Consider the following 25,492-nt stretch of genomic DNA (forward strand, 5'->3'; position numbering starts at 1 on the left):
CTTTTGGAAAGTTAGCCTGTATGAGCTATGGGAAGAGCAACTTTGAAACAGAGCGTGCACAAGAAGAAATAGGCTCTTGCACGCTCTCGCACTGGTTTAACAGGAGTTCCCTCTCAGAAACGGGTACAGGGTTGTGCATTTGCATCCTTTTTTTAAAGTGGAGAGGGCGGGTCTTTTAAAAACATTTAGGAAAATCCCCCACTGTTCCTTTAATATTCAGTTAATTTCACAAATAATTTATTGATCCCAAAGGGAATTTAAATGTTGAAGTAAGGTAAATGGATTTGCTCAACAAGTTGATGTATGTGTTGATAGCTGCAGAATGAAGCAGTACCATCTTCTGATTTGGTTGAGAACAAATGCATAGAAGCAAGAGGTTCCATGGCAGTGGTGGAAGATGAGACATTTGAGGTGGGAGAGTGAAGCTTTGATTCAAGGAGTGCTAGATGTCTGTCTTTGACTGTGGGCAGGAAAAATGAATGCTACGCTCGTTTCTGAGCTTTCCAGACTTTCATCTCTCTGATCCACCTTCTGCTTGAAGCCTGTGATCTTCTCCATCCCTGACCATACATCTCTGATGTTGTTCTACTGGAGCTTGCTTTCCGGCTTACTCCTTAATTTGGAAATTGGCCCGGTGACACAATGAACTTAAACTAAAGGCGTTGTGAGTAAATGATCGACTTTAGTACGTACCTAGAAGTCACAGAAGACTAGTCCTGAAACTTTCAGAAGACAGAAAAACATGCATCTTCAAGTGTACTGCTAAGGTTTCACAGCAAACAGAATAAACTTCTGATTTCAATAGTTTACCCTTTTTTTTTAATAAATTGAGCTGGTCATTTAAACAGGATATTTTCAAGCTGGATAAGAGAATGCGAAACTTTTCAAGTTTTATCACATTACGTTTATTTAGTTCAATGTACTATTTGGGGATCTAAATATAAAAGACCAATAGAAAGGAACACAAATGATAAACATGGGTTTAATATTGGTTTATAATATCAAATTATAATTCAATAACAGTATTTGCAGAGAGTCTAGTTAAAACTCAAATACTAAATACAATCCACCTGGTAATTTAAAGGTATAGTGGAGGATGTTCTTTTTCTGGGATCATCCAAATAAGTCCTTATTTTGAATCATTCTGGTGATATGTTTACGTAAGGCCGTCCTACGTGCGTGCCCACAGTTAGCTATCTTTTGTGTGAATGCGCACTTTCAGGCGTAAATGTATACGGTTTCAAGCAGTCTACGAAGTGTATGAGAAGAAGTGAAAGCCTAAGAAGAGAAAAACAAGATCAGAGCGTTTTTAGGAGATTCTTTCATGCGATGGTGTAGACTGAAATCACAGGTCGGGCTTCCCACTGATGCGTCGGTTATAAAGTTTCTATTTCACATGTTAAGTTTGGCATGCTAGTTGGAGAATTTCATATCACTACTAGCAAAACAATGAGAAATGGGCTTGTGCACGCTCTTGCGTTCCCTCTCGGGAGCAGGCACATGGTTGTGCATGAGCATCTTTTTTTCCTAAGTAGAGAGTTTTTTTTTTGTGTTTTTTTTTTTGCGGAAATCCTCCACAATACCGTTAAATGTCAGTATAAATCTGGCTGTTCCTGTGAAGGCCTGAATAATCTATTAGATAATATTAATGGATTAAAGTAGTTATAAAGACTACAGAATACAGTCAGGGACAGAATACAGATATTTAAAGCAGAGTTGCATAGGTTAGATAACAACATCCTAGATGTTGAACACCTCACACAGAATGATTCAATCAAAAGTTTGGGGAAATTACAACCATGAATAGACATTGTTGCCCATTTAAACACACAGTTCTGATAAGGGAAGCCTTAAGGGTCAACAAGAGACATATACATTAGGAAATATTGCCTTTGGGACAACAGAATATTCATTAGTTACGACATATTAGTTGAACAACCCTGGTCTTTATAGAAAAGCTGCCTCTACCCCTTTGATACTGCTTATTTCATTACATCACACTAAAACCATTGCAGCATGGTTTCATGCTATTTGTAGGGGTTATGGTCTTCGCTAGATAAGCTGAGGAAATTCTGAGACCTTCCACAGCTGAAAAACATATTTTCCACGATTTAGACACTTCCTAGATAAGTAACAATTGCTGTCACTGTGCAGATTCGCTGCTAAGAGAGACACTTCATCTCAACTTACTTATGAAATTGTCTAGAGAGCTGTTCTAAACGAAATTTCTTTTTGTTTACACTTGTGTATACAAAATGACAAAATACATCTGTCCAAGTCAGAATCTATTGCTCTAATGCTATGCATGTCATGCTATATTGGTATGTGTAGCAAAGTAACATTAGACATAATCCTAATTAGCATCCCAATTAGTGAAAAATGGTTGCAGGGGAATCCTGCTGTTGGACACTTATTCAACTGGAACCAGGAAGCAGACAGAGAATGTTGAACACTTGGAACTATGGGTTTGTTGTTATATCTTTGTTGTAGGGTCACCTACAAGAAAAGTGCTGCAATCAAAGTCCAGAAGTATAATTCAAATTCTGCAACAGGACTTGAAACCAGTTGTTCTTGATGCTCTGTGGCTTTTTTTTTTTTTTTTAAAGATGTGGAGGCAAAGATTGTCCATAGCAGCACAAAACTGCTAGACATATGATCCATAAAATTGGCAGCTGTAACTAAAGTAAAAATGTATTCTCCAAATTATTGTCTCAGATTGGCAGAACACATTACACATCTGCCCTCCCCCACTCTAACTTCAATGTCTCCAGGAACATTTGCGTGAGAACGCACATGAGCGAAAGAGAAAGTGTGGTTTGGTGAAGCCTGGGTACAGTTCTGTGTGTGTGTGTGTGTGTGTGTGTGTGTGTGTGTGTGTGTGTGTGTGTGTGTGTGTGTGTGTGTTTGTGTTGTTGTTGTCACCTGCAGACTGGGGGTGGGGTGGGGGAGATTAATGCTCTCCTACAGCCTCTGTGGCAGGTAGAGCACAAAGAATAATTTGATTTCTCCTTCTGTCTCCTTGTTGTCTTCCTCCTCCTTCCTCATTTTCTCGACTGTGGGAAAGTAGTCAACTCTCTTTGTCTCTTTTCTCATCCATCAATTTTTTGTAAGCATGAGCTATTTACCTTCTAAGATTCAAAACCTTAAAAATATATTTGCAAAATGAAAAAATAAAAACATCTCAATAAAACATCCGCCAGAGAAAATATGGAGTCTTCTCTGAATTTCAGTGCTCAGGTCAGGAGGATGCTGCAAGAATGTGGCAACAAGAAGAAACTGAGTCTGACAAGCGGCTCATCCTAAACCCAGCAGACCGTTACCATGCCAACCATACAGGATGTTAGCCCACCTTGTGATGGCGCCAAGATGACAGACGGTCAGATGCCCCCCTCCCCTCACTCTAGGGATGTTCTCCTATCTGGGTTGATCAATTGACTCTGGAGAAAAAAAAAACACATGCAGGAAAAGTTAAGCTCTTACGCTCACCAGTGTAACTTTATTAGGGGTATATTAGTAAAAAACCTGAGGAAACTTTGAAAATGAGGCTGTTTTAGCTTCTTAATGAGTAAGGAATCATGAGAAAGCCTCTGTTTACACTTTTGTCTTCATTATGGTTGCAGAGCTCTTGCACTGTGGCTCCTGGTAATTTGCATTGATGCCCTGACCACTCCCACTCACCAGGCAAAATGCTCAACCACACACATCTACACACCCACACCCACACATCTACACACACACACACATCTACACGTACAGTAAAAGCAGCCGAGACACGACTTTTACAGGAAGTGATATAGCCTAAACCTAAAAAAAGCCAGCTGCTCTGACTGCTTACATAGAGCACCACTGTATCTATTCATCTAAAATAAGTCCTACAGATTCAGAAATAGTGGATTAATAACTTCAAGAACTTACTGGCAAAGATCTGAAACACTTCAAAGACTCTGAGGAAGGGTAGAAAATAAAAACCACTGAGGATTAGAGTAAATTGCAACACTAATCTCAGTAGCACATAACTGGCCAATTTGTGCCCATTTAGATCCCGATAAGGACCAGAGTGTGTGTTTGTATTTCGGCTAGACCGAGTTGTTGCAATTGCTCAAGTGTTCTGTCTAAACAATCACAAGAGAGTATTCGGTAGCGATAAACAAATGTAACCATGAGAACACTAGGTGTTTCCATGACACCCTATTATCAGTAAAGCACATCAATCACTCATCAATATGTATGCATGTGTGTGCCGGTTCCTATGTCCTGACAGGGTCCAAACCACAAATGATGTTAACTTTAGGGTGCAAATTGCATTTCCTTCAGTTACTATGTGGTTTTTCAATTTTATTGAATTCAACACAATTCAAAAATACTTAATTGATTCCAAAAGGGAAATTTTATGTTTTTGTAATATTTTTGGAGTTTCTTCAGCAAGTTGGTATAGATGTTGATGGCTGTAGGCAGGAAAATTCTCCTGTAGTGCTTTGTCTTACAGCAGCATTTAAGGAAGCCTCTGACTGAAGAAGTTGTCCATAATTTTATTTTTTTTTTGTGTGCAGAATTTGATGTTTTAAAATCAACTCAAGAGGTAAGAGGGGGTTCCAAAGAAACCCATCTTTACTAGCTCGTTGAGCTTTTTTAAGTCAATTGGGCTGATGCAGCTGCTAAATCAAATGACAGCAGAAGAGATTTGTGCCACATGTGTTACTTGGTGCACCTTTGGTCAATAAATAAGTAGATTAGGCACACTGATTTCCTCCTTAACTGCTTTCATTTTAAAAGCAAGTGCATTTTTGGACATTTAAAGAGCCCTCAAGGAGAAACTAAAGCATGAGATCCTGATCTGGAATCAAGAGACGTACTTATACTGCATGCTGTTTTCAACAGAAAATGGAACTTAAACATGAAAAAAACAAAACACAATAATAAAAGGGGTAAAAAAGTGTGTTGAGAAGTACCTTATCTTAGAGTAGCATCATAATCATTAAAGCATAAGAATGTTTATAGAAAATAAAATAAGATAGTTTCTTGCAAAAAATAAAATGTAAGTTTCAACTTTCACCAGAGAGGCAACTCAGAAAACAAGTGGTGTCGCTAAGGAGAAGGTTTTATCAGAGAAGAACCATAACTATAATTGAAGAGAGCTTGTATAAAGAAGAATAAATCTGACTTCCATCTCTCTCCATGCAAGATTTTAGAAAAAAGACAAAGTGCTGTCCTTTCGGCAGAAGGACCCTGGATAAGGTATAAACAGCGGGAGTGCTAGTAATTGCTGCAGAGGTAGTTTTGTGAAAAATAACATTTGCTTAATGTGGCATTCTTTTTACCTCTGAATAAATTTACACACAATAAAAGCTGGATTTTGTACTGTAATACTGAACTAAAACATTCTTTTATTTTAAGTATTTTAGGGCTTTGTAATTATGATGATGAATGAGTTACAGAATACAGTGTTTCAGTAAAGAATCCCTGCAGACTAGTTTAAAATAGGCCTGATTGTGATTCTGTTCATTTCCAACCAAACCAGGTCCAGTTCCAGTGTGTGTTTGCATGGCTGATCTCATGCCTGGAGTGGCTGCAGCGTGTATATTTATGTGTGTGAGTATGTCAGCACGTGCCTGACCGCTGGCTGCACCCCTGATTGGGAGCAGATGGGGACTGTCGGGTGTGTGCATGTGTGTGTTAGGGGGCAGGAAGGGAAAAGAGGAGAGGAGGAGTGGGTGCTCTAGTTAAGGTGATGTATGGGACTCTAATACACCAACAAAGACCCCAATTCAAATGATGCGTCTCCTATTAATTATAGGGGTAGAGAAATGAAGACGACGAATCATTGTTTAAGTAGGGAGAATCTATAGTTCTTCTTTGAAAAAAAAAAGATTATCGTCTTCTGTGCGTTAAAAGGTTGTAATGTGGGGAGTGCACGAGCAGGCCCTTTAGTGCCTTTATTGCGTTTATTACAGTTCTTTGTGCTCACTTTGACACAGCCATGAAAGCCGGAGTGAATAAAATGATAGTTAACGGCATGTGGTGCTGCTCATACCAGCGTAAAGCCTTGAAAATAAAAGCGTTGTGAATGAGCTTAAGATTGTGAATCAATAGAGAAATGTTAGGCTTGCAGACGCCAAGGTCTTCTCACAGTCAGCTCTGGTATTAGACACCTCTCTCATCATCTCCCTGCACTCCAGAGTTGCTTGTCAGCCAGAAAGCTGAATAAAACCAGCAATAGCATTGTAAAGATTTTTACTGGATTGTCTTTTGCAAGCGTACTCAGCCAATATAATATAATCATCTTTTACTTGTTAAAAGCAGTTTTAAAGTGCAATTATCATATATTCTTGAGTCCAAGTTTGCCTCATGCTGCTTTTAAAGAAGCAGTTTACTTAACCTGTGTTGATTAGTAGAGACAAAAAGTTACTGCAGAAATCTTATAGAGTACTGTGAGATTTTGTATTCCTTGCACCACCTTAAGGAGAAACAGATAAATTGTTTTTTTTTTCTGTTTTTATTTTACACAGTCAAATAATTACACTAACAGAATTAGAACTCATGCAAACACATATAATAAGAAGCAGAAAATGTAAGATTGAACTCTTAATCAAGTATTGAATTCCTTACAGTAGTAAGGTAGCTTGCAGGGCTCTGAGATCTGATAATGATGCTGTAACCGCATACATGCCTTCGACTCTTAAGCTGACTCTAAAAGAAAACTAAAACACCTGCAGCCTTCTAATATACCCTCCTCCTCCTACCAAGCCATCTGGATAGCTGGGAAACTAATACCTGGATAGTAACTCATTTATAAACTAAAGGATTTAAAAAAGGAATTGAGTCCCAACTTGGGATGCATGATATCAGAAAAAGACAAATTTTGTTTAAAGTGACTTGCAAAAAATTATCTTTCTTTAAAACAACTTGGTTTTGTATTGCATTACAATCTGATCTGGCAATAATGTAGTGCAGTAGGAAATATAATAGTTTCCTAAAGACTCCTAAAACATTTCCTGTTGCATGAAACACAAAGTAGAACAAAATATGTTTCTGGAAGTAAAAAACCTTATTTTCAATAGCCAAGGAGTTCAACCATATATTTTTATTGTGTGATACTGCAATTGCGATATATTGGGGGTATGTTGTATGTTGTTACTGGATGCCTTCCTGAGCCTGAAAACATTTTTCACAAAAAAGCAGAAAGGGATCTTTTTCATTGGGGTTTTATTAAACAATCAATAAAAGCCATTTTTGACTGTTTGGAAGCTTTCTTTTATGAGATAAAATGTTGTTAAAAAGAAAAGAGGGCTTTCCTAACATGCTGTTGTGTTCAGTCTATAATCCAAAGTATCGTGCTTAAATTTAGATTTCTGATATTATTATTAGGACTTGTGAAGTCAAGTTCAGCCTTCAGATGTTACACAATCTGACGCCAGTAAAAGAGTAAAATGACTCTATTGGAGGATGTAGACAGATAATCTGGAAATGACTATACTGTATCAGATGGATTAGCAGCAGTAGTTGTTCGGCAACACATTTTGTCATTGGCAGACTGCATTCTTCGTAACAGAAAACTGCTTCCTAAGTCTGGCTAATGATCAGAAAATCCAGAGTACTGGATTAGCTGTGCATTGTTGCTAATTGCCCTTTTGGCTATAGAAAGATTATGGAAAAAGAAGGCTAAATTTAATTTTGTTACACCTATTACATATTTTTAAAAATATTTTTATTTTTTATTTGAGATTTTCCTATAGATCTTAAATTTGTGCCCTACGTTTAGCCCCACTCCTTAGGAAGCAGCGGGCTACACACATTAAGTGGCGCCAAAGCTGCATTCCAGAGTAAAAGGTTTCGCTTAGGACCACAAATAGTGTGATCAGAGATTCAAACCAGTGAACTTCGCAGGCTCCATTTTATTCCAGCATGCAAAGAAAAAACCTTCTCTGGAAACATCACACTACCACTCCCCGTAATTAATTGATTGATCATAAGTTATTCTTTACCAAGCAGTTTTATTTTTTATTTCAAGAACATAAAAGTAATAAGGATCAATTGGATGGTCAAATGTATTCATACTCATCGTCTTCGACTTTTTCAGGGCCACCTAAGAGAGATAGTCCATGTAGCGTGTCCTGGTCTGTCCCCTGGGTCTGCGGCAGGAAGGGACAGCTTTAGCTCCCTCCTCACCACATGCAGCATCAACATTTAAGCAGCTGCTGCACCGACCTGTCTCTCAATCTCCTGCTTAATTCTACCATCACTCGCTGATAGCACCCAAACATAGCTCAACTCCTCCACTTAAACCGAGAACTCTCTTGCCACCTGAAAGGGGGGAGGCCACCTTTTTACAGTCAAGAACTATGGGCTCAGACTCTGAGGGACTGACCTTCACACCGGATGGCATCTCAGCCACAAAAGCCCCATCCAGAAACCTGAGGCAAAACGGTAAATGATCTGTTCTTATATAGCAATTTTCTAGTCAGGAGACTTGACCAAATTGCTTTGAACTACATTCAGTCATTCAAGCAAACACACACAGTCACTCACTGATGGTGGTAAGCTACATTGTAGCCACAGCTGCCCTGAGACTCACTGACAGAAGTTAGGATGCTGGACACAGGCATCTCCAGGCCCTCTGGTCGCCATAAGTAGGAAATGAGGGTGAGGTATCTTGCCCAAGGAAAACTCCTGCATCCAACGGCAATTTCTCCCTAAAGTAATCAGGGCAGATCTCATTCATCCCCGAAGGCTTGCTATCTTAGATTCAGTGACTTTGGCCCTGGTAATGAACAAGTTCAACCCCAGGCATCCAGTCTCTTTCACCAGTGAGGGCATCAAAGTTATATAATGAAACACTGCTCTGATTCATTGGGACTCTGATCAAGTCCCATTGTAAAGTGATGGAATCCCAGATGGGGGCGCTATCCAGTACTCTTGACAGGGATGCTAAGAAGTCCTGGTACTCTGTACTGGTGCTTGACCCTTACCCCAGGCTCACACCGACTCCGGTCTTACCGTTGCGGTGCGGTGGGTGCGGCGCCGCAGTGATTCCAAGTCATTAAAAAGACGTAAACCTCTCTCACCGGCTGCAGAAAATTCCGCAAGAAAGCTATCCTTGCGGCGTGCCGGAGCCCTCCGCAACAAGCTCTCGCAAAAATCCTTTATTTGGGCCGTGTTATCGCGTGAAGTTACGTGAACTCAAGTGAACTTCTGTTAAATCTCCGGACCTGTTGCCAGAGCCGCACCGCACCGTAGTCAAAAGGGCGGTGTGAGAGGGGGTGTGCGGGAGTTGCGGTCTCCGTCGGCTCGGTAACTGCACCTGAGCCAGTGTGAGCAAGGGGTTAAGAATAGAGAACCCTGCGCCTTTTGTAGGCGTTCACTGGGAAAGAACTCCCACATAAGACAGTCGAGCTGGCGGGAAAACAAGCAGACCAACCTTGTGAGATCCTTCTTAAATGCTCCAATAAATGTTGTTTGGACTAGTCTCATTGATTATTCCATCATTTTTGACATTCTTTTTTTTATACAATCGCTCCTTACCACCCAGCTTTAGCCTATCATTTGTGATAGAAAGGAAATATCATAAAAGAACTGGTATCTGATCAAACCCAAGACTTTGAACTAAAAATGTACAGTTTCTACCAAGAAAAGTGAGAAAGTGTTCAATGAAAGCACTATTTTTTTTTAAAAAGCACATCAAGTTGCTTTTAAAAAAGCAATTAGTTAAATCTCAATCCAGTATGAAATCTTCTTACTAAATCCAAATCCTTTCCAATCCCTCATCAAATCTGATTAGGTTTAGCTTAAAACATTGGTAATTAAGTCAAGATGTAAGGAGTACGATTAACACTTTAATCATAGTTTCTTCAGAGTTGTTAATCTCAGCCAGCAGCTTCAAACTGAAAATGAGAAGAAACTGTAGACAAATATTATACATGTGGGAGTGATGTTAATTTATCACAGATTAAACTTATAATTGATTGTCTTATTTTTGTTAGAGGAGTATAACCTTGTTCTGTAATCAGGGTTATAGCAAAAACTAAAAGCCAAAGGCTAAAGAATCATTCATAGGGAATTTATAGAAAATTTATTGCTTCATTGGGTTTTTGTTGTTTTTCTGAAGTGGTTGGACATACTTCTCACAATATATTCTTGACCTAGAAAACTTGCGTCACAAAGGTTTTCTTAATTAGATTTATCACCCTTCAGGAGATATTTTCAGTTTTTATGTCAATTCATTTTCACTGCTAAGACCTCGGTGCCTGCATCACTCCTGGCACACTTTTGGTAAAATGGACTCAATTCCTCAGAAAGGAAATCCCTAGAGTGTGCAGCCGTTAGAAATGATACAATGCAATGTACATCAACAGATAAAAAGTTGAAAGTTGGCGAGACAAGGGCCTGACACCTGTTGTTGTCACAAAGAGGAAAACGCATCAGAGAGAATAGTTTTCTTTACATTTGACCATAATTTAACTGTACTGCAAAATTTTTGCATCCAAACAAGACAAATCACCAAAATGGCAACAAGCTACAAAATATGCAGATGTATTGGAAAGAATGAGGTAATTGTTTCCTCTATCATTTTATAGTTTTGTATTTTTGGCTGTTTTGTAACAAGTTAATTCTGCTACCAAAAAAAGGCTCGTGCCTTTGTATCTTTTGTACCAACAATGTGTCAGTTTATGCCCAGCTTGTTTGCCTAGCTGGGCCTGGGGGGGGGGACTTTTACAGTTGCCTTTTGCATCTCTGCTTCTGTCTCCTTGAACCCCAGTCGGCCTCGAACAGATGGCCGTTCACACTGAGCCTGGTTCTGCTGGAGGTTTCTTCCTGTTAAAAGGGAGTTTTTCCTCTCCACTGTTGCTACAAGCATGCATAGTGTGAGGGATTGCCTTCAAGTTTATGAGTCAATGCAATCAACTGGTTTTCCTTAGATAAAAATCAATAGAATCAATTTGACTATGATCTGGTGAACTGTAAAGTGCCTTGAGATGACATGTGTTGTGAATTGGTTCTATAGATAAACTGAATTGAATTAGATTAACAGTAGGTGGAAGTGTGTGCTCTCTGGATGGCGCTCATTCAGTCCCCGTCCAACAAATGTAGTAAACACATTGGAGTAAAGTACGAGCTAAGCCACATATTGGCACCTTGCCTCCTCTTAAACAAATCAGACCATAGAGACTAATAAAAATATGTCTGTGTGCAGCGCTTGCTTCCACAGACAAGGAGGTATCAAAGAGGGGAGCCATTCTCTGCTACCCTGCAGAACACCAAATGGTGTTATACGCAAGAAGTACACACTCATTATTGCTGCTGAGTGTTGCTTTGGTTTTATATTGCTCTACACTTCACAAAAAACAAACTCACTCACTGGAAACAAATTGCTTCTTTAACTCAGAGACTGCTGCTTCAAACTTCACACTCAAGACAGGGATAAGATGGGGTGGGGGATGAAGTAAAGCTAAACGTCTGTATGGCTCAAGGAAGAAATAGGCCAAGCAGGTCTAAAACTCAAACTCATCCAAGCATCAAGAGTGCGTTGGCACTAAGCTGCCATCAAGATCACATTTACATATTAAAAGAATGAGTCGTTTTCACAAAGGGATTTGAGTGCAACATTTTATTACCTATAACTCTGATAAATAACATGCAGATAGCACAGTGAAGAATCAGTCATAGTGAACGAAATTGCAAGCTAAAGACACAACTGACCTCCTATTTAAACTTTTTTCTTTACCTCACAATGGGTGTCACCAACTAGCGGACTCCAGTCCAGACTCTGATACCCCTTTCCAACTGGCGGAAGAACTTGTTTAAACCCGGGAGCTATTGGCTTTTAGTGGCAGTGGGAACAGTTCACTGATGCATGTCTACTTAGACCAAACGACTCGGCAAGCAACCCATGTTAAAATTGACACCGCTCTGTCCGGCATGCTGTGGAAACAGCAGAGCCGGATCGACCCGCTAAATTACGTGACAACATTGAAAGCAACGTAGGGATGTCAACCGCCACACAAGTTGCTTCTCATCTAAAAAGCCCAAACAACTTTGTTTACATCCTGTCCGAGTAGACAGACAATCATGCGTTTAAGGACATGCTACACGGGAAATCTGTTTAATCTGCTGTGAGTCTGTGGTTACTTTGAAAGTAGTGCTTTCACACCGAACAGGCTTCAAGAAGCTTCAAGAGGTTTTATCTTTATTTTCGCAAATATAAAATTGAAAACATTAAAGGCTTCCATTTTCAGTAGAGTGTAAACAGTGAACGCGATTATTAGATAAATAATCAAGAGGAGCTTCGGAGATTATCAAGCAAGTTGGCTGGTTCACCTGAGGTGCCTCACATGACAACTGTACGTATTCAACCTGACCTAGACAGATTTGTTTGAACAAAAAAAAAAAAACATCACTGAAAGAAAGCCATAAGAAATACTGTTAACATTTTTCCATAAACAACTACGCATCACTGTAAACATGTAGAAACAGGGTGCTCTGGGGAGATGAGATCAAATGTTGATTTTCAGACGTAATATAATTGGAGACAGACCTATAAATCGGCCGTGCTAATATTTTTTGCCTATATTTACATTTTTCCTGGTATTGTTTTTGGCTGATCCATGCATGCTTGCATTCGCTGATTCATTGGTACATTCAGCAGCCATACGTTGGGATCATGAAGGTACTATGAATTGTTGCTAACTCCAAGGGGGGTGTTGTCCTAGTGATTAGAGCAGTGCGCTTGTTCTCTGAGAGGGTTCAAGAACCCGGTTCAATCCCAACAGCAGAGAAGAATCTGCAGTAGTGTGTGCACACCCATTTGTTTGTGCTGCAAAATTTAAAGGACTTGCTTAAAGTTGAATAAATAATAGTAATCAATGACATTATATTATGCAAGGGATGGCACAATGCTGACAAAATTAAACACTGCCAAACTCAGAATGAGAGCATAATCTTCGATCCCCTGCAATGGTGTGATGCTAAGGCAGGTAATATGTTCCTCCATATGTAGGGTTAGAACACAAAATGCAAAACTTGCCTGCAAACTGTCGGGACTACCCAAAGTGAGTTTTTTTTTTTTTCTCGTGTTTAATGAGACATTGTTGAATGTTTAAACTTGGCATGTTTAAACAGCCGACCAACTGGATCCTACCTCGTTCTCTGGGCAGAGACTGAACTGTAAAACCAGGTTAGTGACTCACGCGTTCATAATCATCCTCCATCAGATAATACTGGTCACTAACCTGTGTTTCTCTCCTGTAGAGGTTCCTGCCTTAGACGCCCTAGCCACTGCTACTGCATATCCGGCTATAAAATAAACGCTTTTTGAGTTATCCCACTGTCTGTCGTTGTCAGGTTGTATGAAGGTTTTAGAGGACCCAAATACAGAGATGAGGAGGCAGAGATGTGTTTCACTGATTTAATTAACCAAATGGTGAAAACGGAAGGAAAGTCCAAAATACTGGAAACAAAAATCCAGGAGACGTCAATGAAAAACCCACATTGGAGCAAAGAAACCATAAGAAACCAGCACTGAAGCACTGCACAGGGTGAGTATATATGGGAGACAGAAAAAAAAGCTGGGGTAATCAGCTGATATGTAGCAGGCGTGGATAGAAGTGACAAGAAGGGAGCTAGGGGAGAGGAGACAGGGAAAAGGTGGCAACAGAGAGTAACTCAAGACTGCTTAAGTATAACCAAAGAACAAAAAACAAAGTGATACTGAAAATTCTAAAGTCCAAAAGGAGAACCATAACAGTCTTGCCTTGAATACTGGGTCCGTGGGTTCTGAGTCATCACATATGTAATGTGATTTGGTCAATAAATACATGAAAATAGACTAGTTGTTTTTCCTGAACATGCCATTATTTTCAGATGGAGCCAGAGCATTTATCGTATCCGATTTATCGTGATATTGAATTAAGGTCATATCGCCCAGCCCTACCAGTGTGGCATTAATTTGTCACAATTGACTAATGCTGGGTTAACGCTGCAAGATAACTGTTCCTTCCAAGAGGTCCTGATAATATATATTATTATTGTGATGGCTCTTGAGATAATCTTACGAGATAATCCTGTTGTGTGTGGTGTGTTAACCCCTAGAACCCTACGGACCCACCGGTGGGTCCAGCTGCCACGTGACCTCGTAATTTTAACAAACCCCCAGTATTGATGGAAAAAACACATTTGGCACAGTTTGGTGACATTTTTGGATAAATGTGCCAAAATGGCCTCTCTGCCTGAGAAATTTCTCACTAATACCATTCTAAAATAAATATGATTCATCTGATTGAGTCCAAATTTGGTATATTTTTACACAACATTTAGATTTAAAAGTCTGTACTACTTTTTTGTGCTATAAATAATATTTTGGTAGTGTTTTGCAATGTTTATTTCAAAGAAAATTTTGCGAGTTTTGTCCCTAATATTTCAGGCAGGGTCAAAGCTACAATGGTGCTGACACCAGAAAACCATTCTATGACATCTTACCTTTACAGAGGTACCAAAAGTTTCTTCTTAAATCTAATAGCTGTGAGGCTATAAGTGATTTACTTTTGTGTTTTTGTCAGGCAGAAATTTATTTATACCCCCTGAGGATTTTAAGAGGTTAAGAGTGATCTGGTCTCCATAGAAGGACATCCTGACTTCTATGATCACAAAACAAGGTTATTCAACACACTGGATTGTCATGGCTTGATATCCTAGTGTGTTTGGTGTTTCCTAAGCACAATTTGAATCACTGGCCTCTATGCATAAAGGTGCTGTGTGAGCCGCCCTCCCCCAGTCCTGCACCTGTTAGGCTGTCACACTACAGCTGTTAGGTAATGCAAAAGTGTAATTTCTATGCAAATTAATTTACTACAACTCAAGTTTCTAAAATGCTGACTTTTAGTAAAAGAATAAAAATGGTTCAGAGACATTTATTTGATCCAGAACTTGATGTTAAAGACAGTTTTATTATTACTGGCAGTGAACTGCATGATGGGCTCAGATTATATGTTTACTAAAATTTAAGGCAGTAACAATATTCAATATTACCGTTGTTTAAACAGTTGTTACGTTGCAATAAAAACTAAAAAAATGAAATAAAATAGAAATACTTTTAATATCTTCTTCTCTTTTAAAAAAGAACAGAAATTGAGCTTAATTGATCTCACAATAGAGAAATTAACTATCTGCATTTGAACCATCCCCCTTGGGGTGCAGTGGGCTGCCACTGCACAGCTCCAAGGGAGCAGTGTGGGATTAAGGGTCTTGCTCAAAGACCCAGAATGCCGTCTGTGGGGATCGAACCAGGTACTTACAACCTTCTTTGAGCACAAGCGCACTTTTCTAACCAAACTCCCCCTGATGAGAGCTTTTAAGAAAAAGTTAAGTAACAATGTAAAGTAGGTATTCATTTTGAGAAAAAGAAAGTGTTTTTTCCTCTGCAGTAAACGGATAATCTGTGAGTAATACATCAATGTTTTATTTTGCCCTAGGGCATTAGGTATATGAACGAAAAGATGCACTTTTGCCTGTAAATGATGGCATTAAAATATGTAATGAACTGAATCATAAGTTGAATCGTCAAAACAGAGATTGCACCTACTTTTCAGAAAAAGTTTTCCAAATGGAAGCATCTTTGGTGGGATAGGTCAGAACATGCAGAGCAAGTGCAAGTCTCTTTTAAAAAGGAGGCTGGATTGTCACAAAAACAGGAAAAATTAAAGAATGTTGCAGATGCTACAAAATAAACGCAAACAAAAGAAATGCGTCAAAAATGCACAACAAAAAAAAAAACTTTTCCAGGAAACTTTCAAGTGTGATGAGGGGGAATGGGAATTTTAAGCATACATATAAAAGTTCAAATAAAAGGAAATGCAAACTCAAACAAAGGACGTAAAACGCAACGTCGTCAAACATCATCAACCACATTATGTCATCACTCTTGGCTGCAATAAAAAGGAAGTAGAGGTTGCAATCTAGCACTGACAGACAACAGATCAGTAATGTAGAAAAGTTTTAATGAATGTGTTGCTATCAGACAAGCTTTTCTTACATTAAAGGTATAGCGGATGATTTTCCCAAATTTTTTAAAAGACTGTCCACTTTTTAAAAAATGCACATGCACAACCTTGTACCCGTTCCTGAGGGGGAACGCCTATTAAAAGCGTGTGAGAGCATGCATGCACCCATTTTTCCTCATGCACGCTCTGTTAAAAAGTTGCTGTTTACATTGCTCATACAAGCTTACTTTCCAAAAGAAGATTTGCAATTTTTCCATGTTGTCAGACTCACCACCAGTGGCGGCCGGCCCATAGGGGGCGCTGGGGCACCGCCCTCCCTGATAAGAAGAGAGAAACGTAAAATATATTTTTAGAAATTAACTCATAAATGTCAGTTTTACTCTCTAGACTGTGTAACTATAAGCAAAACAAATTATATAAACTACATTTCCCTATCTACTGTCATTAATTTGTGGATTTCCACAGACAGACTCCTACCGTCTCTGTTCTGGGGGCTGTGATCAGACTGACCCACATTTGCAGAGAATCTGTCAATCATGTACTATTGCTAGGTGAATTTAATGGCCAATCAGCGTCTCGGAACTTTATGGTATTGGGGCGCTGAAAATACTGCGCTTTTACAGGCTTCTCTGAACCCAAGCGCAGGTGCAGACAATTAGAGGGAAGATGGCGAATGTAACGAGCGAGATGCAGCTTCCACCAAATTCGGTGAGATCCTTATTTATCTACCCGTTTGCCAGAACATCCCTGTTGTATGATATGAACATTTCATGTCATGGTTATTGTGACTGTGACGAATCCACCTCGTCGCTTAAAACAACCTCTCTAACTTTGCGCGCCACACACACATTCCTGTTATACTGTGTTTGTGAGGACCAATACACTCGCGCTGAGATCAGTAGCTCCATGAACTTAAAACACACAAGCTGTCCTGGTTAGCTGCTGGCGTATTGAGGGTGCACACTTAATATTTCAGTGGGGTTAGCCGTGTGTGTGTGTGTGTGTGTGTGTGTGTGTGTGTGGGTATGTGGGGGGTGTGGGTGTGTACGTGTTTATGCGGGGACTTGTCATCTTCAGTCTGGCTGCGTCTTTGCTGGGTTCAAACCCAGTTTGGTGTAATTGAATAAGTCAATGAAAAAAGAATTGTGTAAAAGAATTGTGTAAAAGAATTAAGTTGTAAAAATTATTTGTTTTTGTACATCAATTGTTTGTGGAGGTAATATATGGACAAAACTGATTAATGAGAAGAAATCAGAAATAAGAGAGCCTGAGGTGAGGGGCTTAAACTATTTAATGAGGGCTGTGGGAAGAAAAGCGGCAATTTTTGTTTTCTGTTTCTTTGTTACATTGCTGGTAACTGGAGGGAGGCTGAGGCCCAGAGTATCTTGTATATGTTTAGTTTCTTTTGCACCCTGTTTTGAGTTTTTGAGCTCAATAAATCACCAACACCGGTAATCTCACCGACTGAGACTGGATTCTTGGAGGCCAAAGAACCCTGTCACAGTGACCCAAATCATCACTGTTACTGTTATTATATAGTAAATTAAATCATTACTGTTAAATTGTATGTATTGTCCAATTGTTTATTTGAATTCTTATTCCGGGTTAGTTGGAGACATACACTAGGCTATATCAGCCCCACCAAAAATATTTTTCACCAGCCGCCACTGCTCACCACCTGTAAGTAAAATGGGGACCAACACGTAGGACTTACGTAAACAAATCACCAGAATGTTTGACAATTAGGAGGACCACTTATTTTGATGATACACCCAGAAAAAGAACATCCTCTACTGTAGCTTTAAAATGGTCACTAGTTAATATGCTTCCATCTCCCGTGTTGCATATTAACCCTTTTTCACAAAAGCCAAAAACAACTGAGCCTTTCTGATGTAATACTTCAAAATGCGCTTTAGAATAAGCAGGTGGAAATACACCTTTTCTGCTTGTTCTCGTAGCACGCGCTCTTTATTGCCAAGTTAATTTTTTTTACTTGTTTCACCTTACATGGAGTTGGCATTGGTGTCTGAGTTGAACTGGATGCCCATGACTTTTGAGTATCTACAAAATCCACCTGAATAAAACAATTTGATTGTTTCGCCAAGCAGCACGGGAACTTCCACTAAAAACTTACAAAATTTCTATTTAAAGTAAGTCTCTTAGTAAGGGCAATCACTTTCTTGTCTACCTCTACCATCCTCTTTTCACTTGTTTTCAACAGAGAGGACGTGGCTTTAAACACCATACTCCATCTATTTATTTATTCTGAGTCCCCAAAACTGCAACACATAAAACAAAATGGTGAGTGGAAAGGGTTGGTAAAGGTCCACAAGCACACAACGCAGATCAGCTACACACATATACACGTGACTGGGAACCACACATATACACACACACTTTACTGGTTGAGCATCTAAATCACATTAACCGCCTGCCTGCCATCCATCACTCCTACAGACAAAAGCACATGCAGGAGAGGCGGGGAAACTGCATGGAAACATGCATAACCGCACGCAAACAAACACACAATCAGTCGTAGAGCAGCAAACACACCTTGAAACCAGGAGACGGTACACAGGCAAATGCAATCTTATTACGAGCAGTCACAAATCAACTTCCATTCCTTTCCATGCACATCACTGTCAGCTCGCATCCATCACTCGTTTAGAGATGGGCTCATTTGCAGAGCAGTAGCTGCTAACTCTGAAGTTTGTAGTCAGAAACAAGAACAAGAAACAACAACACACTATGGTTGCTTTAAATATTTAAAGAAGAAGCACAATGGTGCCAGAAAACAACACGTTGGGAAATCTTTCTTGTTTTTTTTGCTCCTTTATCAATCTTCCTCCCTATTAAGGGGGAGGGGGGACCACATCTCATCTCTGTGTTTGTGTGTATGTTAATGGGCCCAAGTGTTTGTTGGAGGCGCCTTCTATCTTGAAGATGGCGTGTGCCTGTGGGGTGCTTCTTACCTAATGGGAAGCATGGTGGGAGTGTGGATGTCTGTGCCATGTTTGCTTGTGCGCGTTTTATCTATTTGGCCCTCAGTTGGACAAAATAATTACCTGGCATGTGAGAGCTTAAAAAAACAAGGAGAAAAGAGAATATATAAGCTGCAAAGCTCTGGAGGAAGAAAGAACCGAGGGTCCTTTATTTGGCTTTGTCCAGTAGTTGACCCAACTTCAAGATGCTGCTGAAAACCTGCAGTTCAGAGGTTAAACTTAATTTAAGTTTCTAAAAAGTTTTATATTTACAGAGAATACTCACTCCCTAACGCACAGCTTTGGTTTCTAATATGAATACCTAATGACAACTCATGGCAGGACAGTTAGAAAGGAAAGCTGTCAATTACAGCTCCTAAACAGAAATTTAAAAGGGGACAAAAAAGGGTATCAGGAGGTCAGAAATGCAGGTTGAACATCTGCAACAATAAGTAATTCCCCTCACTGCACAGCTAGGAAACAGCGTTTGACTGAATGCATCTGCAGGGTCGTATCCCTGCACACGTGGCATCAAATCAGCGCGCGACTCGACTGCTACTTTAGTTGGCTCGTAAAATCATTTAAAATCATCTGCATGCGCACTCTCAGACCCACACCCCCGGCCGTTTGATGTGTAATAAGAGAAACCATTAGCAGTAAAAATGGGCTCTCCCCGCCCCGCTGCTCAGCAGATCTTAGTCAGAGCCGCCGTTACATGTCTATTTATACATTCACTCCTATTTGGATATTCTTACTCGTTAACAGAGCATAATTTGTGCACAATACAGTCAACAATCCTGCGTTCCTCCTGACCCTCTCTAGTCTTCTTCTACTGCTTCCCTAACAATCTCTCTCCCTCTTTCCTCTACCCATCCCCCCTTCCCTGGCAGTCTCCTCCTACTCTATACCCTTCCCCCTGCTCTTTCCTGCCATGTACCCCCTCCCTCTTCACCGGTCTCACTGGTCTGTATGCAAGCATGGCACAAATTACTCAAGAGGAGGGAGAGAGAGAATAATTACTGAAGAAAGGTGTGTGTCCGTGTGTGTGTATAAGAGGGGGTAAAACAAGACCTGATGACAAACAAACAGGGAGTAAGAAGAAGAGCGAGACAGACGATGGAGAACAGAGAGGGGGTAGAAGTAGGTAGTGCTAAGAAGGAGGAGGGGATGATCGCTCTCGATACAGTGATGGGCGTTCCTCTCCACGGCTCCTGTGAGGTCAAAAGTTTACCGTGGTTTTAATTTCACCTTTCAGTAGCCAATCAGAACGTGTCTCCGGGTGCTCGGGGGAACTTTGGCCTAGTCCAAGAATGTGACTGGAAAGATCTGAAATGCACTTTACCATTTCAACCAATCCTCTAAATTTTTACAAATTCAGACATGTGTTTTTTTCTTTCTTTTTTTTAAACTCATGCCTATCTTCATTTGAAAAGCCTTCATCACAGAAGATTAAGGAGAAGTGTTGATCTGAGGGATATTGACATATAGAGAGGGGAATAAACATGCCTTAAAAAAAGAACAACAGATGCCTCTTTGTTGGCGTTAGAGTTGAAATCCAAAAAAGATCAACAAGTTACATCACAGGACAGTCAAGAGTCCATGTTAAGGTCATTTCCAAACAACACACGTAAATACAGCAGTGACACACCGCACATGCTACCAGAGTGCTGTGTGAGTGCTCATCCACATGCCTGTGCAGGGGGAGGAGGCTGCAGTTAGATCATAGCATCAGCGAGGGGAGGGGAGGTGTGGGCATCAAGTCAGGCGACGGCACACAGAGCGGATGTGAGCCCCTCGTAAGGAGCCGAGGAGGTGCATATTAAATGTATGTGTGGTTTGTTAGACTATCAGCTACTGAAGAAGCAACCAACTGCTTTATTGTCCAGCAGAAGTGCCTCCATCCTGCAACTACATCCACTTGACTGTGATGCGCATACTCTGGAGTGCACTTCCTCAGAGTGAGCAGTGGCTGTGAATCATCAGATAGAGCACAGACAAAATGTAGACTGGGTAGATGGCGAGACCAGACAAGATATACAGCCCGCTTCCACCTGTGGTGGACTTTCTACTTACAGGTGCTGCTCTTTAATTCAACTCTACAGCACTAAGATTAAAATACATCCTCTACAGCAGCCATGAATAAAGGACGAGCTCTTAAAACTCTATAGGTCCAAATTAAAAAGCAAACGCAAACTGACAAGTTTAACAAATGTGCTCATCAGTTTTTCAGTTTTTGAGGATTAAAATCTAAAAAGTCAATCCCATACAACCACCATCTTTATGGGCATGTTTCCATAAGCGTTGCACATCTAGAGATAAACATTTCAACATGCTCAGTCAAATCTGACGGAGAACACAAGTAAAGAGGTATCTTTGCTTCATGTCTCACCAAAGCTTACTAAAACCCCATTGACCTTACCCTTTTGAAACCATGCCGAGAACGGTCCGAGCACGGTAACCAAGATAACTGATGAGTGTAAATGAAACGCAGCTGAACTGGAACATGCCAGACACAACTTAGACTTTATTGTCATTTTGTACACACAGAGTGCATACAAAACAAAATTTCGTTCAGTACAGTTCTCAAGACATTTCCATTTCTAAAGTGCAGCAGTGATAAAATGTAAACATGGTGATCAAATGTAAACATAAGACTGAGATATGATTGACAGTTTCTACAACCGAACCGCTCTAAATCTAGTACTAGTTCAACAGTAGGGCTGAGCACAGTTCAGCTGTGGCCCGGTTCTCTGATAGCAAATACCCCATTTACACTACCCTTGAAAAACCATGCCGAAACCAGTCCGAGCTCAGTAACTGAGGTGACTTATTGTGTGTAAATGGAAAGCAAACTGAACTGAACCGAGCTAGACACAACCGGACCGCGCTAACTGCAGACCAGTTCCAGAGATGGGCTCGGCTCGGTTTTTCCCTGGCTCGGTTCTCTAAAAACAAGAGCGCATGAGCAGAACGCGTCATCTCCGTCTAGCTGCACATCCAGATTCACACTCCATTCCAGTAGTTGGCAGTAATGCCCCTCCGGAAGTTGCTTGCCAACCAACACAGAACAGAAGAAGATCAACTATAAACAACAATCGAAATCTTCTCCACGCAACATTTTGATTTGCTTAATTCCCCTCCTTCTTCGTCTTCTTCTTCTTGTTGTGTTTTATGGCGGTTGGCAAACAACTTTTAGTGCATTACTGCCACCAGCTGCTTGATTTCCTCCTTCAATACTGGCAGTAATACCACAGATCATCACTAGGAGGCGAGGAGTTGAGGAACCGAGATAGCGTGATGTGTAATCGGTCATCAGAACCGAGCTCGGTTGGTAGGAGAGGGTGGGTTCCATACACATGGAACAGGGGGGAAACAGACAACATCCAACATTTGAAGAGGTCAAACATGCGTGTAATTGGCTAACAATAACAGTGGACTTCAGAAGCTGTTCAGTTTATTGTGGATTTTATACTGACATCTGTAGCTTCTCTATGGTTGTGGGCCACAAGGGGAAGGTACTGGTAGGTCTGTTCTTCCAGCAAAGACATTATGCCCAGTGTGTATTCCTCACTCCTATGGTGGTACTGCACCCCTCATAACTTGGATAATTATCCCAATGCCTCCTTTTCAATGCAGATATTGTCCTAGGCTCTGTTTGGACATGGACTCAGTCTGCAGGAAGGCTACTAACTTGGCCTGAGTACCTTCTTGTTGGTTTCCCTTGTCTTTACTTGACTAATGGTGAATTTGAATCACGGCTGTCTAAGGTGTGTTTTTCTTTCAGGCCCTAGTTGCCTTTATTTGATTATTCTTGAAAGTAGCCAGACAGTAAATGGGATCAGAGAGAAGGGAAAGACAGCGGCAAAGGTCGACAGGCCAAGAATCAAACCAGCAAGGGCTGCATTGGGGACCAAGGTCTCTGAACATGACTTAAACGCTTTACCCCTGCATCAACACCACGTGCTTTTAATGTGTTCCTAAACTATTACCTCTTTTGCTCTTTTTCAGTTCTGTTCAGTTTAATAAAGGGTATAACCGTAAAAGGGATGAATACACAGAATATCCTCTCTTTACTTCTAACTCCCAGCTATTGGTTTCGTTTTATTGTTCCAAATAAAATGTGTTCTAGTTTTTCATAATGCAACAGTGATGAAAACATTTAAGAAGTGTAAATACATTAATTAATGAAGTGTAATTTAATGGGATAAAGTCAATTTGCAGTAAATAATGTCCTGTTTTATTCTTAGTCATTCCAGTATTTTCCCTGGTTTGAAGAAGAAAGTAAGAAACGTTTTGTGTGATTCACATGTAAAATTAGTTATCAAAGAATAAAAACAAATCTAATATAATATTACCAAAAGGGGCAACAGCATTTAAAATGATAAACTGTGCAGAACAATCACTTTTGAATTATACATTGTTCATCGTTTGGTTTTGAATTATCTAATATATTGGCTGTGACAGAAAGGAGTTGTTGTTCTGCTGTAACCATAGTCATTGCAAACATGAAAACATTCGAGGAGATGCTGATGTGAGGAAATGCTTTTTCTTTCTAAGCTTCCTCTTTTAGAAAAACAATGGTCAAACGATGGCAAAAACTATAACCTGACTAACTTTCTGAAGCTGAAGGTCACACTTTGAAACCTTTTCCCCCTCTAGCTCTGTTATCCATAGGTTTAAGGTTAAACCATAAATGGACAGTTTAAAAAGAACTCAATGTCTGCTGCTTTCAACCCCTGACCCCTCCCAAAGCATAGCAATCAAACAGTTCCCCTTAACTCCCCATGTCACCTCTGACTTCTGTCTTTTGTGCAGAGGGAAAGTAAGAAAACTGAGGAAATGTGATCTCATGAACCTAAATAATCTGTATCACAGATTTAACTCTAATTGAATACCAAATACAAAAAAAAAGACAGTTACCAACAGCAAAATGTTTGCCACAGTAATCAGAGAACAACAGGTTCCCTCTGCCCCCTTTAACCCCTCCGGCTATATTTCTGCTCTTTTGTGCAGCTGAAGTGTGTCAGGACAAAGGTTAAATGCAGAACAGTCGCAAATTAGTCCTGACCTGTCAGGGCTGAATATATGTGTGTGTGTGTCCCTCAGTAATGTTCTTTCCAAAAGGACACATAATACCCTTAAAGAGGTACAGCACCTGAAGAAACTAGGAATAAAACTGTTCCTTTTTATTCATCTTTAAATAAATAAATAATTTCCATATTAAGTGTTGCACAATTAAAATGTTTACTTGAGTGCATTCAGTTAAACAAAAGCATTTTCCAAAAAAGATCCTGTTGTTCAGTTTGTAACTGGTAAATGGTAATAACCGAATCTCCAGGATCCATCATAAAAAGCCTTTAAAAGCTAAAACCTTGGAGTCGAATAAATGGACTACTGTATAAGATTTTGCACTAATAATACAGACTATAAATAAATCAAAAGATCATAGCAAATATCCGACACTAATGCAGCTAATAAAATAAGTTGCTGACATTATGTTGTATCCTGCACAGTACTGGTGTTTCCATCCAACACTTATTAGAATTAGGGCAAAATTTCTAAATGTAAAAAAATAAAATGCTAATTAAAAAATGCCGTCATAGGTTTACATTACACGTGGTTGTAATAAACAAGTAGTTTGCAAACCAGTGCATGCATACCAGTGAAGGACCAACCCTTTAAAGACCGTGCTGCAATCAGGTAAGTTGAGCTTATTTTATCATGTCTGCTAGTGTTAGTGATGGTATATGCCATTCGGGGACGTTGAGAGGGAAGTGGAACTCTAATGCTGACATTTAGGAACATCTGCAGGGAAACAGCTGATCAGTCATGTGAGGTAAATGAACATTACATTAGAATGTATTCGTCAAATGTGTTTCCATCTCCTCTTAAGCGCATTTAATCTTTTGGGGGGAAAAAAAATAAAAAACACTTCAAGCAGGAGTGATCATTTTATAAGTTAACTGAAAATGTGCAATTTCTATTAAGCTCTTCGGATGCCATGCATCGAAATGTGGAAAAACAACGTTGATAGAAACGTGTAGTGATAATAAGGCTTCAGTTTTGCAGATGATGCACACATTTATGTACATGCTTGAGATCAAAGACACTTGAAAAGGGTAGGAGCATTTTTACTCATGTATCAGAACTAAAACATGTCCTGCTGGTTGTGTTGCATTTCATAGCATTTTATTTTGCAACGTAATGACAAAGAGCTTTTACACCATTACAAATTCTCAGTATTATTATATTATATAAATTCCCCAAAGTACACAGCTCTGCAATATTCACCAAGTTCAGTCTCATTAATCTAACAAACTGATTTTTTTAACAATGTTTCCTCTTTTTCTGAGACCTTGCAAGAAGTTGTGACTAATTCAATTACGAATATCTCAACAACATTATGTTGAGCATCAATGACCGGAACCAAAGGTCGACCCCGAAAAAAATATATAAATGGCTTATAGTCATTTCCTTTCTTAACTTCTGCTCCTCTCTCCCTTTTTTCTGGCCTTGATGGTT

The 25,492-nt window shown here is 39.8% G+C and overlaps 1 protein-coding gene across 4 annotated transcripts in view; it reads right to left on the reverse strand.

The window, feature by feature from the left end:
• Window positions 1–25,492, reverse strand: part of LOC119774153 (nuclear receptor coactivator 3-like) — an 84,395-nt gene that overhangs the window by 38,262 nt on the left and 20,641 nt on the right. For 3 of the 4 annotated variants that reach the window (XM_038271533.1, XM_038271532.1, XM_038271530.1), the window contains exon 2: window positions 3,350–3,437. The exons of the other annotated variant lie outside the window; for it this stretch is intronic. The gene's annotated coding sequence lies outside the window, so the exon portion shown is untranslated. The remainder of the gene's footprint in view (window positions 1–3,349; window positions 3,438–25,492) is intronic. 4 annotated transcript variants of the gene reach the window in all.

This window comes from Cyprinodon tularosa, unplaced genomic scaffold, assembly GCF_016077235.1.
Source record: "Cyprinodon tularosa strain WSP-4 unplaced genomic scaffold, ASM1607723v1 ctg8, whole genome shotgun sequence".
Lineage (NCBI taxonomy): Eukaryota > Metazoa > Chordata > Actinopteri > Cyprinodontiformes > Cyprinodontidae > Cyprinodon > Cyprinodon tularosa.